Source organism: Trichechus manatus, unplaced genomic scaffold (assembly GCF_000243295.1).
Source record: "Trichechus manatus latirostris isolate Lorelei unplaced genomic scaffold, TriManLat1.0 scaffold00071, whole genome shotgun sequence".
Classification (NCBI taxonomy): domain Eukaryota; kingdom Metazoa; phylum Chordata; class Mammalia; order Sirenia; family Trichechidae; genus Trichechus; species Trichechus manatus.
The window spans coordinates 9,066,307-9,085,051 of NW_004444007.1; the positions used below are offsets into that span (position 1 = coordinate 9,066,307).

The following is an 18,745-nucleotide window of genomic DNA, read 5'->3' on the forward strand; positions in this document are numbered from 1 at the left end:
ATTTTAGAAAAAAAAAGAAAAAACATAGAAGAAAACTTTGGAATCTAGTGTTAGGTAAAGAGTTCTTAGACGTGGCACCAAAGGAAGATTCCATACAATAAAATAAATTATAAATTGGTCTTCTTCAAAATTAAAAGCTTTTGCTCTGCCAAAGAATCAATTAACAGGATGAAAATACAGGCTACAGAGTATGAAAATCTTATATTTGAAAAGCACATATCTGACAAAGATCTAGTATCTAGCACATATAAAGAACTCTCAAAATCCAATAGTAAAAAGACAAATAATCCAATTAGAAAATGTACAAAAGATATGAAGAGATATTTTACCAAAGAAGATACAGAGATAGCAAAAAAGCACTTTAAAAGATGTTCAGCATCATTAGTCAGCAGGGAAATGCAAGTAAAAACCACAATGAGATATCAGTACACACTTATCAGAATGGCTAAAATCAAAATGTGACAACACGAAGTGCTGGTGAGGATGCAAAGAAACTAACTGTATCTCTCATACATTGTTGGGGAGAATGGGGTGAGGGTGGATGAAACAGTACAGCCACTCTGGAAAAACAGTTTGGCAGGTTCTTAAATAACTAAAAATGTAACTATCATATAACCCAGCAATTGTACTCCTGGTCATTTATCCCAGAGAAATGAAGATGTGTGTTCACATAAAAACCTATATACGAATGTTTATAAAAGCTTTTTTCTTAATAGCCAAAAACCTGAAACAATTCCAATTGTTCAATGGGTGAATGGTTAAATTGGTGCACCCATACCACAGAATACTACTCAGCAACTAAAATGAACAAATTATTGTTACCTGCAACAACCTGTATGAATCTCCAGGGAATTGTGATGAGTAAAAAAAAGCCAATCGCAGAAGGTTGTATACTGTTTGATTCCATTTGTGTAACATTCGTGAAATGACAGAATTAAAGAAACAGGGAACATTAGTGATTGCCACATGTAAAGGGCAGGGTAGGGCAGGAAAGCAGTGAGTTCAGCCATAGATGACAGCATGAGAGATGCCTGAGGTGATGGAAATGTTCAGCATCTTGTCTATCAATGTCAATATCCTGGTTGTGATATTGTACTATAGTTTTGGAAGATGTTACAATTGGGGGAAACTGAGTAAAGGGTACACCAGATGTCTCTATATTATTTATTACAACTGCTCATGAATCTAAGAAGGACCCAAGGGAGGGAGAAAGGAGGGAAGGAAGGAGGGAGCGAAGGAGGGAGGGAAGGAAGGAAGGGAATCGCACACACTTGGACATACAAATAAACAATACAGATTAAACTTCAGTATCTGACAAGGACATAATCTGGATCTCAGGCAGCCAAGCTTCCTCCACATTTCCCCTTAATGGTAGCCCAGAAGCACTGTGTGAATACCAAGATATTTCCAGAATAGTAAGTGCCATGACTCAGATTCATTTGGATACCCACAGTGCACTGCACACAGTACAAGTATAGAACAGCAAATTTAAAAATTTCCTCTTATGCATATTTTATGAGAATTAGAATTTTGTTTATAGAATTCCCTGAAAAGTTTTGACAGGCACTGTATCTTGACATTAAATAACCATCATCAGAGCACTTTCTTTTACTTAAGATGTGAGTTATGTTGTTGTCGTTAGGTGCCACTGAGTCAGTTCCTACTCAGAGTGACCCTATGTACAACAGAGCAAAACACTGCCCAGTCCTGTGCCATCCTCACAATCGCATCTCGTTGAGGGTCTTCGTTTTCACCGATCCTCTACTTTATCAAGTGTGATGTCCTTCTCTAAGGACTGGTCCCTCCTGATACCATGTGAGTTATAAGATACTCTGATTCCTCATCATATGGTATAGATCTTTCATCTTTTACTGAAGATTCCCATGAGAAGGAATAATGTTGAGTCTTACGTCTGAGTTACCTAGTGCTGCCACAACAGAAATACCACAAATGGGTGGTGTCTCTCTGTCATCTGTCTTCCTCTTTGTGTGTGTCTCTGTGCCTCATCAGCTCCTTTTATAACTCAAAAGTGATTAGGTTTAGGATCCACCCTACTCTGGTATTTCCTCATTAACATAACAAAAAGGGCCCCTATTTACAAAGACGGTCATATTTACAGGTTCAGGAATTAGGATGTCAGCACACACTTTGTGGGGTGAGGGACACAGTTCAATCCATAATAGTTCCTGTTTAAGTTCCTGGTGTTGTCAGATCATCCATAGCCAATTTCAGGCCATGTGCTAAATAGATTCCTTTTTAATGTTCTTTACAAAGTTACAGAATTTCAATATAGATTTGCAATTTTAGTGTGAAATAGCAGTTTACCACAGAATATATTCCTCTATAAACTAATGGTTCAGGGAAGCTTTCTCGATATTCTGTTTACACATAACTGAAGTGACTTATTCACACACACCCATCAATGAACCCAGGTCAGAAGAGTCTATAGACTCACTAACTGGAAGCAGCTGGTATATTCTAAACATGGAGAGCCTGGGCTTCCAAACTCATCTGTACCATCATTAGGAATCAGAATCCTTGATTTAAACACTCTTCATTATTCTCTCTTTAGGGGAATTTATATTACATGGCTGTCAGCTCTTCTCCTATTGTTCTCAGACTGTCATGCATAAATGTCAACAAGAGTGTATTTCATTCAAACTCTGAAATTTAATCCTTTATCCCACAATTAGCCAAAACTACGACCAAGTACAGCTATGAGTTTCTGTAACTAAAATAGATGGCATGGGACTTATTGTTGGCTTATGTTTGAAACAGCAAGGGCAGATCTTCAAATTAAATAATTGCATGCTAACTATCTGGGACATCATTACTGTTTATTTTGCTTTCCATTTATTTCCATCTAGTTAGATAGTATATTGTTATAATGCCCTGTTAAACAGAAACTGCCGTGGGGGTGGGTGGTATATATGTACATGTATATATATTAACATAACATAACATCTTCGTGAACATAACAACATATATATTATGCTTTTTGAGAACATGATCATGTTTAGTAGAGAAGAATAAGCTGGATTATGATTTTTTTTTCTAATGATGATTTTTTAAAATTATCTTTATTGATTATTTACATGCACTGGCACTGTGTGTATCTGTAAGTCAGGAGTCTGTCTGTAAAACATTTCTGTTTCTTTAGTTTGTCAGTATCTGTCTGCCTTTCCTTGGTAGCACTAACCTCATGTTTTATTTGGGAAGTAGACCTCCCAGCATTGGCTTTAGCTTGATGAGGGTGTAAGCTGGGGTACCCTGTCTTCTCCTGCCCTCGCCTGGCCAAGGGGAAGATGTAGAACCCCAGTTAGGCCACTCAGACTCTTTCCAGGAAATTTGAAGCTAGGGTAGAGAGGCATCAGGACACAAGTTGATTGGAGCTCACTCATCCTAGTTGTCCTGTCCTGTACGAACACCCATAGTTCTTGCTCCCTAGATCTCTAGAGCTCTGGGGGTTCATACCCCTTCTGAGGCCCAGATCAACCCTTCCTTAATTCTTTCAGCTACCTCATGCCTTGACAATAAATTCCTTTTTAAAATATTTAGTCTAAGTTGCTTAAGAGTTGATATCTGCTGCTTGCACCTGAAGAACTTTAACTGATGTGACATTACCCCCTTCTTACAGATGAGGAAATTAAGGTGTGGAGAGCTGAAGGAACTTGCCCTCAATCACTAAGCACTCAGGTATCATGGCTGAACTCAGGTCTGCCTGATTTCCAAGCTCTACTCTTTAAGGAACATTGTCTCTGTTTTCAGTCTCAGAAGAGTTCAGATGAGAAAATATCTAGGTGGTCGCACAGTAATATTATTTCAGACCAAAAATACAAAATGGTTATAGGAGGAAGCGCCCTTGCTTTGTTCCATTTAATTAGACAGTCAGTCAGGGTTTATTAAGTGCCCACTGACCCAAAGGATTTCTTGCACTAAGGAGAACAAAACCATGACCCATTTTGCGGTGATCCTGGAGGTTCCTGTCATTCTCCTTTTACTGTTTAATGTCACACAGCTATGCACAATTCCAGAATTAACACAGATTCAAGTACAGTCCCTACCTGCATTAAAAATATTTTTATTTCACACCCATTTAGCAAGGGAGGATACATGAGGTCCAGTGCAACAAGTGCTAACACGTGTGTAAACATCTTTTTAAAACTCCCATGAAGAACTACATTGTAAGTCAGAGGTAAATACAGAAGGATCCAGTTATGTATAAATTGAAAATAAGAATTGGACGCAGCTCTGTAAAGTCTTCAACCCGAAGGTCAAGGACCTTGATACAGCTTGCAACTTGGGTACAATTTATATCTCTGAGCCTTTGAGCCTTCACCAGAGTCATAAACACGGAAACAAGATTGTCTAGTGGTCCACATAGCACTGGGATGAGGGATTTGGGTAGGGTGGGGTGAGACTGGGGTTGGGGCCAGGCTTAGCAGAATTCAGCCTACTCAAACTGGATTGATTTATTCCACCCAACTTCTGGTTCTCCTGTCCTTCAACTGACCTGACAAGCCATCCCTAGAAGCAACTCTTCTTTGAAGTACTATGTACGAGCTGCAGTCTTTTCTAGGTCTGTTTCAAAGTGGTTCTCCCTGGGGCAAGGAAGAAATGAAAGAATGTGGTCAGAGTGTTGGCTGTAGGAGGGAGAAGTATCAGAGACCACCTACATTGTGAGAAAAGTTTTAAAATCAATATCTAGTAAAATCAACAACTTTCCCCCCTAAATTTTGTTTAAGATGCCTCAGAGTAAGAAATATTTATTGTGTGGTGTGCTGGAAGGATCCTGGATTATAAAGTCAAATGAACCTGGGCTTGATCCTGTCCCCTAGGTTTACCAGTTGTGGGACCTTGAGCAAGTAATGCCTCCATGACTCAAGTTTCCTGGTCTGTAAAACAACAGTATCTCAAAGCATTCTTATCTCTCAGGATTACTCGGACAGTCAAATTGGAAAATATGCTCAATAAGTGTCTGGCATATATTAGCTACTTAACAAAATGAATATGTCCTTCCATTCAGGAAACATTTTTGAGATTATTCCAGTGGAGCACACTGTAAAATTCCTAATAATTGTTTAGGAGACATAATTAGAAGCCAAGTATTATCTAGTTAGTAGTCTCCACTGAATATATCCTCCAAAAGAAGCCTATTTTTTTCCTCTCCAAAAATCAAGTGGTAATTTAGCCCATAAGTAATAAAATAAATTATGGAGAATAGGGATTTTTTTTTTTCTCCTTGGTAATATCAGTAGTTAGGGTCCCATAAGGAAAGTGATAGCATATTTGTATTTGAAGAGAGTGTAATACAGGGGCTATTTACAGTGATATGGGCAGAACCTTCAAATAATGGTAGCCACATACTAATTTAAAATGTTCTTCTAGAAATACCACCTTTGAATTTGGGCCATTTATTTACATTCACAGAAAAATCAAGAATTTAAAAAGAATGGGGAACTGGGGAAGGCATATATGTACATATACATATATACATATAGGCACACATACATGCAATCAATAGATTCCTAAGAGAGTGGTTTGTTATATGAGATTGTAATCATAGCCATAGGCATATAATTCAGAGTCAAAAGCCAAGCCAAGAACTTTAGTTTATTAACAGTTACCTGTTATTTAATATTTACATATAGAAAAGGGAGACTTTACAAAGAGGTAAGGAAGAGCCAGCAATGAAGACCCAAATGAAGATACAGAGGTAAAAAATTAAATATCATGAATGTCACCAAATGTCATGATTAGTCTATGATTAGTCTATAGACTGCTCAATTAGTTAGTAAACACTACAAACCAGAGGACAATACTTATTCTTCAACTACCCAATTCATTTATTTTACTTTATCTAAACCTTGGTTTGTACCCAGCAATGTTTCTCACCTGTGTTTCATGTGCCGCACCACTTTTAGGACTTAACATCTCTTACCTGGACTACTGTCATGGCTTCCTAAGTGATCTTTTTGCCTCCAAAATTCCTCCCCTGTAACCCATTCTAAGAAGTAGATTTTATCACACCTTTCTCGGCTCAAAACTATCGATATCTCCCCAGTGCCTAGAGAATAAAGTCTGAAGTTTAACACAGTGTAAAGATACTCAAAACACATCTTCTAGCTTAATCTTGTATCTCGTACCGAGTATCCTTATGGTCTAGGCACAAAATAGTGCTCAAAACTCTTGTTGAGAAAGTACCCCTTGATCTTACAAAATATTAACAACATCCTCCAGATTAGATTCAAATAGATTAATCAGCATTATGCAAGTAGTGCTATCTGCCAAGAAGGGAAATCCTAGACTGCCCTGCATTATAAGTAATAATTAAGTCTTATTCCTCACAGATAAATCTGTATCTACTTAATGCTCAGCTGAGTTTCCATAGTTATGTGAGTATAAAGTCTGTGCAAAGGAAGAATGCCTTTCCAATATATATGCGTGATTGACATTACTTGGAAAAAAACAGTTGACATAACCTCACAAATTATGAGACAGCATACTTCTTTCCTTCACCGCCCCCCCGCCCCGCCCATTGGATTAAGAAAATTCCTTTGTAAATACAACTTACAATATTTGAAATGCTACTTTTTGGCATGAAACAATGAGTTTATTTGTATTAATAGTGTAACTATTCAGTACTGACCAAACTGACCTGCCACATAGATAAAATTGTGATTCAGAGTTATTTCAGAGACACCTTCATTTTAGCAATCGCACAGGTTTGTGACCCTGCATTCTTCTGAAGTTCTCGTCACCCTTATATCCAGTAGTCCTTCATATGCTTCCTTCTAGTTCCATTTCACTGCAGCCCTAACCCAGATCTTCAGCAGGCTGGACCGCATGCCCTGCGTAGCCCTCTGCCTTCTTTCTTTCCTTCCAGATTACCTGCATAATACTAGTAGGTGATTCTTCCTTAGAAGACATTGCCTATGCCAGTCTATTGCTCAAGAAGGAACCCTGATGGCACAGTGGTCAAAGTACTCAGCTGACAACCAAAAGGTCAGCAGTTCGAGCCCACTAGCTACTCCACAGGAAAAAGACGTGGCAGTCTGCTGTCATAAAGATTTACAGTCTTGGAAACCCTGTGGGGCAGTTCTGCCCTGCCCTGTAGGGTCACTGTGAGTCAGAATTGACTCAACAGCAATGGACTGTTTTTTTAGTATTGCTCAACAGCCTTCAAGGACTCTCTCTTGAATACTGAAAAAAAAAGTCCAAAATTTTGGGCTGGCCTTCAAAGAACTTCACAACTTGAATTTAGTCTCTATTTCTAAAGGCTTGATATGAGTACCTCCCTTCAGCCAGACCAAGTTGTTGCTACCTCCAGAAAACAATCCAATACCCTGCTCCCATCATACACATACACACACACACACATACACACACACACACACACACTGTCACACACACACACCCCATACACACACCCAGACCAGAATATCACTTTTTCTCATCTGTCTTTTTCAAATACCACTCATCGCTGAAGTTCAAGTTGAATTTTTTGAAACCTTTATAACCATTCTGCCTACATCACCAGCTTCATACTCTGAACTCCAGTGACATTTAATGCCTTGATTCATTCTGCCACGTGGATCCTCTCCCCACCCAAGCAGCATGATCTCTAAGGATAAAGGCATTTTCATTCCTTGTGTGAGCACTGTTAAATACTATGATGGCCTGATAAATTCTTAAGAAATAAATGACTGAATCAATAATACCCCGTTGTCCCTTGACGTCCTTTGCATCACTTCTTTTTCTTTCCATCCTAGCATTAAGCGCTAAAACCGATTGCATGGAGCCAGCAAGGTGATCAGATATTGAATATAAGTCACTTGCTGAACCTTTCTTCAGAGTTCTGAGATTTATGAACAGGCTATGAAAGACCAACAATTTTTACAAGTAAATCTAACAAGATGATCTCTACTTGAATAGATTTATGCTTTTATTAGAAGTTTTATATATATGTATATGGTGCTAGCCTGCTCTGGGTCCTGGCATCACTGTATTATTAATGAATGGATTGCATTTAGAAAATAGCATAAATGATAAAGGCTTGGGTTGTTAGGTGCCAAACAACACAGCTTTTCCTAGGTTTGTTTCTGCATTTGCAAACAACTTTCTTACTGACGCCTAGAATAGAGCTTTGCTCATCTAGTCCCAGTGTCTAGAATTGCTAGAGTTGTACCCTTACCACCTGTTGCCCTTCCTCTCACCTCCTGGCAGTTAAGGGTTTGCCTGTGGGTATTTTTTTTTTTTTTTTTTTTTTTTTGTGGATTCAGGCTATTGTTGAAGGTCCGGAGCAGCAGTCCTCAATCTGTGCTCTGAGAGATATTAATAGGAGTTAGTGGAGATAAGGGTATATATGAAAGTAAATTTGACATATACTGACTATAACAAAGTTTCTTTACAGCAGAACTTCTCAGAGCCTTTACTAGACAAACGTGAAATGTGGATTTTTAAAAAGATAATGTAGGAGGTAGCATTTTAAACACTTGTTTAAATAGAAAAACTTCCACACCATAGCTCATCCCCAGAATGTTAGAGCATACCTTATAGGGTTGTTGTCAAGACTTAATGAGTTATTACATGGACAGCACTTAGAACAGTACCTGGCAGGAGATGAAAACCCTTTGGGTTTGTTTCTATTATTGTTGCTATGCAGTGTCTAACTGGTACCTCCCCCAGGTGTCCCTGTGCCCTCTGAGGAAGAGACAGAGTTACATGTAGACTTAATGTGGATCTTAATGTGGAGATATAAGGATCCCATACGGATACTGCGCAGAACCAGTATGGGCCTTCCTATGGGTTCCTTTGTATCAGAAACCAGCTCAAGCACAGAAAAATGTGTTCATTCCCACTTTCCCCAAAGCTTGGTTAACCAGGCTTCAATTAAGTAGCATGGGGTAATGGTTCACAACACAGCTTTTGGAGTAGTGCCTAAATCTTGTTTTCTCCATTTGTGACCACCTATCCTTGTGCAAATGGTTTAATGGAGCTATGCCTGTAAATCTATAAAATTTGAATAATATTTATCTTCCTGGGTTGTGAAGAATTCAAGAGATAATGTATGTGAAGTACTTAGCTCCATGCCTGGCACACAGTAAAAAGCTCAGTAAATGGAGGCTACTAATGGTTAAAGCACTCAGCTGCTAACTGAAAGGTTGGTGGGTCAAAACCACCCAGGAGCTCTGTGGGAGAGAAGATCAGAAAAGACCTGATGATCTGCTCCCATAAAGATTAAAACCAAACCAAACCCGTTGCCATTAAGTCATCTCCGAGTCATAGCAACCCCATAAAGATTACAGGCTAGAAAACCCTACAGGGCAGTTCTAGTCTGTCCTATAGGGACACTATGAGTCGGAATCGACTCAATGGCAGACAACAACACTAACAATTATACCAGTAGGAGTCACTGGGTGGCACAAACAGTTAAGCATTCAATTACTAGCCAACAAGTTGGCAGTTCAAACCCACCCAGAGGCACCTTGGAAGACAAGCCTGCTGGTTGGCTTCTGAAAGGTCACAGCCTTGAAAACCCTATGAAGCAGTTCTACACTGCACACACAGGGTCGCCACGAGTCTGAATCAACTCAATGGCAACTAACAACAATTATCTCAGTAATAGAATCATTTTTCTAGTATATTTAAACTGTGAAATACTTGCTAACTTTACCCATGTAGGCTACCTTTGCCACAGTATTTATGAGGACCAATTTGCTTCACATCTAATAAATATTTAGTTGACAACTTGTATTGCTGATTCACTGTTCTCCTTTGAGGCCTAATGGGCAATTCCATGCTTTAAAAATTGATGGGAAGCCATAGGCGCTCTCCGTGACTCGTGTTCTGGGCAGCCAAAACAGGTAAACTAGATTGCACAAGACCCAGAAGGAATCTCTGCAGTAACTCTGGTGCGCCTGTATTTTTTTTTAAAACCTGAAAACAATTTCTAATGTAATGCATAAAGATTGAGTTAAACAGTCTTCCCAAGTTCACTGGTTTGATTAGGACCTTTGTGAATAGTACCAAAGTTATTCACAATTCATTGGTCAGAGGGTGTGGGAAAAATAATTTTAATTTTAGATGTTTTACGCAACACTGCTAATGTTATCTATCCTGTTTGGGCAGGGAGAAAACTGGCAGTCAGGAGTCTTGAGATGGGGAACTTATGTGAGTTAATGGAAATGTTGCGGCTGACCAACAAAGGAACTTCCCCAGCCAAAATCAAAACAAAGATATTAACTTGGAGGGGGAAAAGAAAGCCTGCAGCATAATAATATCATGCATTGTAACCTTATCTAGCGGTTGGAGTAATTTGGTTTGAAGAACTTAAAGAGTATTTTGTGGTTCATTGGCACACATTGTATTTAGCAGCCTCTCAACTGTTAGGTTCACGTAACTATCCTTTCCTCTCACCAAGGAGGCCCTTGTAGCTTTACCTCTGAGTTGCTATCAATCTGCACAAGACCTCTGGAGAACAAAAGCCAAGCTTTCAGAATTTGCAACGCAATAGCCATTCATTGCTGGGTATTTCTGAAGACCAAAGTGCCAAAGAAACAAATGATGGTTTGGTCACATTCAACTTGAGTTTTTTTTTTTTTTTTTTACTCATATAATTTTGGCCCAGGACATGGACATATTCATCTTTCTTACCAAAAGAAGTCTTTTAGAACAACTACACCCACATACACAAAATGATCCTCAGGACAAATGCATGGTTTAAGTTTATAATAATTCTGAGTTAAATAATTTGACGGGTGGATTGTATGGAGTGAACCTGCTATAGCAGGAAAAAAAAAAAAACGTTCAAGAGGTAGAAACAAATGATCTTTTTTCTTTTTTTATGATTTCAACACTCTGGCTTTCTTTGTGTAAATCATAGGAGACTACCTCAGGAAGAATAAAAAGCCCATGCTAAGGGACTTACCAAATTAACCCCTTCAGAGCTACCGCTGCCCCATCTGGCCCCCAGCTGGTCTCCTTTGAAGTCCTGCTGCTCCTCAGTGGAATGTCCTGTATATCTGACATTAGAGGAAGTACTGCGAGGGCTCTTGTTTGACCAGCACATGGAGCGCATGCAGTTAACCCTGCTCAAACAACTTTAGGGCAAAGGCAGGACTTAATTTCCTCATTCATTTTTCTAGGAAAGTGTGCTGCCATTCTGGCAGAGAACATTTCTGAAGACTGGTACATTCTTTATAAAAATCTGGTTTCATTGGTTCTAGCTAATACTATTGATACTATTAACAATATTCCTTGTATATAATAATATAGCTGCTAGCTATAACATTAATTTCCTCTAATACAATTTGTTTCCTTTTCTATGTTTCTTGAATTTAATCATATTCCCAGTCTCATATCCTAAGACACTTCTTAGACAATTAATGAGCCAGGAATTAGAATGTATGATAGTTATATTAATCCTTTTCATTCACTCCTTTTTAGTGTTAGACATTGTTGGAAATATGCTGATTAGAGCTCTGGAAGGTTTTTTTTTTTTTTTTCCATTTAAACTACTTTGTATAAGAATTACTTTTAAATTAAAACTTTATCTCTAGCAATTTCACCAATGTCCCATTTGATTTATGTCACTAATTCTTTTTCATTTTCAGATTAAAGTCTCAATGGATGTTCTGATGATGTCATGGAATATGCTCTTGCTTATTCACTTTTTGCTACAGGAATTTTTAAAAAATAAATTCAGTAATATGAGTTTATGTCATCCTTGTTTGATATGTTGGAGGGAAAGCAAATTTCTCTAAAGTGCAAAATTAGTTCACTGAGGAATGGGATACCACTTCTCCACGAGGCATCCAAAAAGAAAAAATTCACTTCCATAATTTTACCTAATCGTCCATATGTATATCTGTCCCAAACTCTTCATTCTGTGATATTGAGAGACTTTAAAGGGGAGAAACAGTTCTGGGGAATTAAAAACAAAGACTACTTCAGAGGCTTCTCATTTGCAATGAGAATAGAATTGAACGCATAGAAACAGTATTTTTGCCACTCTGGATCTTCAGAGTCACAGAATCTCTTAGATTATAAAAGTGTCCAGATACAAAACAGTTTGGTGCTTCCTCAAAAATTTAAACATAGAGCTATCATATGACCCAGCAATTCCATTGTTAGGTATACACCCAAGAGACTTAAAAGCAGCAACCCAAACAGACACATGGACACCAAGGTTCATTGAGGTACTATTCACAATAACCAAAAGGTGGAAACAACCCAAATGTCCATCAACAGAATAATGGATAAACAAAATGTGGCAGATACAGTCAATGGAATATCACTCTTCCATAAGGAGAAATGAAGTCTTGATACATGCCACAGCATGAATGAACCTTGAAAACATATGCTGAGCAAAATAAGTCAACCACAAAAGGACAAATAATGTATAATCTCACTAATATGAAATCCCTAGAATAGGCAAACATATAGAGATCAGAAGGTGGGAGGTAGGGCAAAGAGAGAAATCACAGTATAGGAAGCTGTGAATTTCAGCTTACGGTGATGGAAAATTTGGCAACAGTTATTGGTGATGGTTGTATAACATAACTGACATAACTGGTCTCACTGAATTGTACACGTGAGAAATGTTAAATTGACAAATGTGTTATCTGTTTTTTACGCCAGTAAAAAAAGAAAGAAAAATTAAGTGCTCAGATGCAAAGACGATTCCCCATACAATGATTTGTAGATCAGATTTAGAAAATAGTTTATGATTGAATTTATGAAAGACACAGAATTTGCAACTCTAAGGTAAAAAGCATAAACTTAGAGATTCCTTGTCTCAAGTGTTTAGCTCAGTCATGCATTCTATTTTAGGATAGATAACTAAACACCTGTTGTAGAGAGCAGATTGTAAGGTTAGCATGCTACCAAGAAAGGTTTTTGAATGAAGTCCTTTTGAGTCCAGAGCTCTAAGTTAAACACAATAAAATCACATGGATTTTGAAGTTGACAGATCTTGAAGCCCACAATCACCTCCACTCCTCCAAAGCATCAAAGAAAAGGCAATGTCTGGTGATTAACCTCATGCACAAAATTACAGGGTCGTGGGACAGAGACAGGATTTCATAGTTCCCTTGGTAACCAGTTTTGCTATTCTAAAAACTAGCAGCACTGGGAAAAACAGCCACACAAGACTGGCTTTCTCCTTTCTAAGGCAGTTGTAACAGGAATACACCTACTAGTTTTTTTCCTGCTTCTCTGAAACGTTTCTGACACCTCTTTTAGCCGTGTTGCAGCAAGCCAAAGTTAACTTGGAGAACCTAATTTTCATCTGAACCTAATTTAAAAATTAAATAACATATGATTTTTTAAAAAACTACAGGGTTGAGAGGAATCTTAGAGACTTTCACTATCATATATGAAGCATTCCCCGGAAACTGGCACATGGTTGCCTTTAGAACACTTCTAGAGTGTTCTATAACACAAAACAGCCCATTTGTTTTTATAAAAGCTCTGATTTTTAGGAATTTCTACCTTATGCAAAACTCAGGTTTGAATCTCTGTAATGTTCACCCATTGGTCTCAGTTCTATCTTCCAGTTACAAAGAATAACAAAGGGTTCTTCCACATCTAGCCCAGGACCTGATCTGTAGTAGGTTCTTAATAAATATTTATTATTAGAATGAGTGAATGAATGAATAAATAATTTCTCCATATCAAAACTTCAATTATTGCTAGATATTGTCATATTTCAATTATTTTATTTGTTGATCCTGTGAAATGGTTTTCATTTGTTTGTTTTTTCTTACCCCACCCTGGTGCTATATGTGTTTGTGGGAATATACAGATCATAGTTATCCATGTAATGTCAATATGCAAATGATCCAATTCCTCCCCAAATGTATGAGACCACCTAGAGTGTTAGCAAGACTATCTGGGGCCAGTCAGATAACCAGGCTCCCCAGAGCTGTATTTCTCAGTTAGAGTTCAACTCTTCCTTTACAGTATCAAATAAAATACTTCCTTACAATCGCACCCAAAAAAAGTTAATGGGGAAAGGAGGCAGGAACATATCAACTCCCCAAACCAAAACATCCATTATAAAGTTCCTGGTAACTTAAATACTGAACGTTGTTTTAAAAAATGTTTACGATTTCAGGTATATTGCAATAAATATTCAGGTCTCTAATTATGCATGTATATATAATTAGTTACTTAGAAACTTTTTAATGTGCTCTTCTCATTTTAAATAGTTTTTTCTTTTTCCCTTTTATGATTTACCGAATTACAACAGACTAAATGTACCTATTTAGTGAAAAGGGATTCCATTAGTGTGTAATCTTACCCAACTATTCTTCTGGAGGAAATAATGGAGAACATGTGCAGATGCTTAACATCAAGCTCCTGTTTCTAGAATTACAGTCTTAAAGCTGTCAGGACTCTTCAGGAGCAAGGATGATCCTTGCTCATTCTGCAAATGAAACACCCATTTTGTAAACATTTAAGTAGGTGAGGCAGGAAAATGCTAAAAAACCGGCAAAAAGACCTTGAAATAGCCAAGCAAAGGAACCTTTTCCCTTTCTTCTGAGTTGTCAAGACATCTTGTTCTTCCACAAAATAAATGAATCATATTTTTCTAATCTCTTTTGAATGTGCTCGGTTCTTCCAGTCCATTCGGTTCCAGTCTCAGAATATGGTAGCTTTCAGTCTAGTCCCAAAACAAGTTAGTTTGTTTAAATTTCTTCTGGAAGAAGAACACATAAAGTGTATCCACGTTTCTCTATCAAACTTTTAATCACTTCGATTATTCAAGGCATGAAGTTACATTTACAACCCTTCCCTTACTCCGATGAAGATAACCAGTCAATGTCCCGTCCAAAACAATCTCTGAAATAGACACTAGCAGAGAATTTACAATTAATCTCATTGAATTCAGTACCTCTAGTCCAAAAACAAAGGAAGCCTGGTGGCACAATGGTTAAGTGCTCAGCTGCTAACTGAAAGGTTGACAGGTCAAACCGAACATCCGCTACACGGGGGAAAGATGTCGCAATCTGCTTCCCTAAAGATTATAGCCTTAGAAATCCTATGAAACAGTTCTACTCTATCCTACGGGGTTGCTATGAGTCAGAATCCACTGGATGATACACAGCAACAGTCAAAAAGTATGAGGCATTGGTAGTTCACTGCTACAGTTCTTGCCTTCTGTGAGAGAGGTCCAGGTTCAATTCCATGCCAATGCATCACATGCGAAGTCACCACCCATCTGTCAGTGAAGGCTTGTGTGTTACTATGATGCTGAACAGGTTTCAATGGAGCTTCCAGTCGAATCCAGATTAAGACAGACTAGAAAGGAAGGCCTGGCAATCTGCTTCTGAAAATCGGTCAATGAAAAACCTATGGATCACAACCTAACATTGTCCGATTCACAACTGATCATGGGGATGGTGCAAGACCATAGAGTATTGTGTTCCATTGTGTATGGGGTCTCCATGAGTTGGGGCCAACTCAATGGTAGCTAACAACAACAAGTGAAAAACTAATCCCACTGCCGTTGAGTGGATTCCCATTCATAGCGACCCTATAGGACAGAGTAGAACTGCCCCATAGGGTTTCCAAGGCTGTAAGTTTTTATGGAATTAGACTGCCACATCTTTCTCTCACGAGAGGCTGGTGGATTCGAACTCTCAACCTTTCCATTAGCTGGTGAGTACCTTAACCACTGAGCCACAGGGCTCCTAAAAAATAATAGTGATTTAAAAATAATAATAATAGTTTTAAAGGTAAAGGATCTCTTCAGTGGATCCTCATGTAATGGTAGTAGTTCTATAAAATAACAAGAATACTCGTCAAATGTGTGTTTAATTAACTTGTCAAATTGTCTTAAAATGAGTCATATCTGAATAGCTAGAAATATTCAGAAAAAATGCCCTATGTCCTGTTCAGAAGGAGAAATCAGTTTATTTGTGCTAATTACAGAAAACACAAAGTAGTACCTTCTACTGAGGACCACTTTAGAAAACTTACATTTGTGACATTTGATTGAAACAATAAAATCCCAAGTCATTTTGTGTTGTTATCTCATAAATTGATCATATTATAAGTATGTGATTTTGTATGATAAAAATAGCCTCCTGAAATAGACACCGGCAAGGAATTTACAATCAATCGCCTTTAATTCAGCACCTCTAGTCAGAAAATAAAGGAGCCCTGGCAGCACAACGGTTAAACGCTTGGCTGCTAACCGGAAGTTTTTTCTAGGTGAAAAATTTTCAGAGGTATGATGGACACATCAAAAATATAGGTCATTGACTTATAAAAAAAGTTAACATAAAGTTAACTCCTTAGCGTTATCCCCTTTCAGTTTGTTTAGAAAAGAAAACAGAAGGAATTGTGTGGTGCAAACAGCACTTGGCTGCTAACTGAAAGTTTGGAGTTTTGAGTCCACCCAGAGACCCACAGAAGAAAAGTCTGACAACTTGCTTCCAAATAATCAGCTACTGAAAATCCTATGGAGCACAGTTTTGACACACACGGAGTTGCCATGAGTCAAAATCAATTCTGCAGTGATTTTTTTTTTTTTTTACTGGTAAAGCATACAAACTTTGGGATCAGAAAACTCTTGACACTGCGGCTTAGCTTTTGTATTATTAGGCGAGTTATTTTACTTCCCTGATGATATACCGGTCTTCAAGGGTTGCCATGGTATCACAGCTGAATTACCTAAACTGCCTAGCCCAAGGCCTGGGTCATTGTAGGTTGAAGGTTATTATTATGACTGATTATTATTTGACCATTTTATTACATAAATTGATTTTTTAAAAATTAGTATTTACTTTCGGGGGGTGTTTCTTTTTTATTTTATTTATTTATTTGTTGCCTTTTGTTTTCAGGTAATCTAGGATATTATTTTTATTTTTTCCCAGTGTGAGAGAGGACAATTGGAAAATATATGAAGAAAATTACCCTTCTCGGAATTGCTGTAATTTAACAGGAGAGGGACATAAACAAGCATCAAGCTTAACATATATCAAATTTCATCAATTGATTTTATTCATGTTAACTTTCAAGTCATTATTTTTTAAATTCACAAGTCTTTAAAGGATTGAGAATTAAGCATTGTGCAAGTCATTTTTTTCTCTAAATCTCATCTTAATAAATAAATGTTGATTATTCCAAAATCAACTTGGAAATGGAAGCATATTTACTCTAGTAAAAAAAAAAAAAAAAGAATCTAAACTGAGGAACTAATTCTCCCCATATCTTTATAGCATAGAGGTAGAAGGGCCTATTTTTTTAATGTCTAAGAAGAAACTTTGCTTGGAAAGTATAATAGGTGGGATAAAGAAGACGTTTGATATATCATAATGATTCAAAAAGTAGGTTTTCTTGCAGCTCTTCAACCTCTTCTCTAACAACATCAGATATTGCCTTGATATAAACTAAACTTCTTGTCCATAACATTGTTTTCAAATTATTCAGGTACGTTATAGAGTAACTGCTGTATATCCTATTTGTGATAGCTCAAAAGGATTAAAATGAAGGATTATGAAGGAGTCTGGAAAGCTTTTAGAAATGATCACTAAAACTCATTACAATACCACTCATATGATAGATACAAATATATGGCTCAGAAATAGGATGAGCCTAAGATAATCAAAAGTTTTGGGAAAGAAGAGGAGAAATAGTCCAGTAATGTTTAAGAATGCACTAGAAGTGACCCTGCTGTATAGAGAAACTATTATATACATATACATATATGTATATATTTTATATATATATGTATATATTTTATATATATACATATATATATGTATACATATTTTGCTGTGGTTGTTGTTAGGTGATGTCAAGTTAGTTTCAACTCCTAAGGATCCCATGTGACAGAGTAGCACTGCTCCATAGGGTTTTCTAGGCCATAATCTAAATGGGAACAGATCACCAGGTCTTTCAACCACAGAGAAGCGGTTCGAACTACCAAACTTCCGATTAGCACGTTTATATGTATGTGTGTGTCTATAGATAAATACACACACACATACATATACATACATGTATGAATGTGTGTGTGTGTGTGTGCACGTGTGTGTGTGAGTGTATATGTGCCACGTGTGTGTGTAGGGCGCATGCTCTGGGCACTGCTTGAAGGGAGCACCCATGAGAAATTTCTACTGGACATCACAGTTTTAATAGCCAGCAGTCAGATCATGCAGCAATTTAACACTAATTGCCCTACGCGCTATTTTCCATAGATCCGCCCCTGAATACTTCCTTTGACATAATAATACTGAGATGTTATTTGCCTTTTTCACTTTCATTCTCTGTTGTATGGACAGTGGAGTTTTCCAGAGGCCGTGTAATATGTGCTACCGAAATAGACTGAATGCAGCGGCCTTCTATTAAGTCAGACTGGAGATGCAAAAATGGAAAACAATGCCATAGTTCCCACTAATTTCTATGTTTTGGAAAATAATCACTTTTTCATTACTTATATTAACAAGTAGTGGTTTTATTATTTTTTTTGAATTAATTACTATTTTAAATGCCTTCATTTTAATTTCTAATATAGTAAATAAATATCAACAGATAAAATGCACATTAACAAAAGTCCTTTGGAGGCCTCAGTTATTTTTAAAATATAAAGGGGTCCAGCGAACAAACAGATTGAGAACAGTGGATATTTATATTACTGTAAAGCTTGTGACAAATAGGTCAGTCACACTACAGCCTAGTAGGTAACTCTGTATAGTTACCCCTGTAAAAAAAGAAAAAAAAAATTGCATAT

At 37.4% G+C, this 18,745-nt stretch overlaps 1 protein-coding gene and 1 non-coding gene across 2 annotated transcripts in view; one reads left to right on the forward strand and one right to left on the reverse strand.

The window, feature by feature from the left end:
- The window catches only part of DKK2 (dickkopf WNT signaling pathway inhibitor 2), a 106,141-nt gene that overhangs the window by 50,196 nt on the left and 37,200 nt on the right, over positions 1 to 18,745 (reverse strand). The gene's annotated exons all lie outside the window — the stretch shown is intronic.
- LOC111821231 (U5 spliceosomal RNA) lies at positions 1,828 to 1,943 on the forward strand. The gene has a single exon (XR_002824675.1). It is a non-coding gene; the product is annotated as a U5 spliceosomal RNA (small nuclear RNA).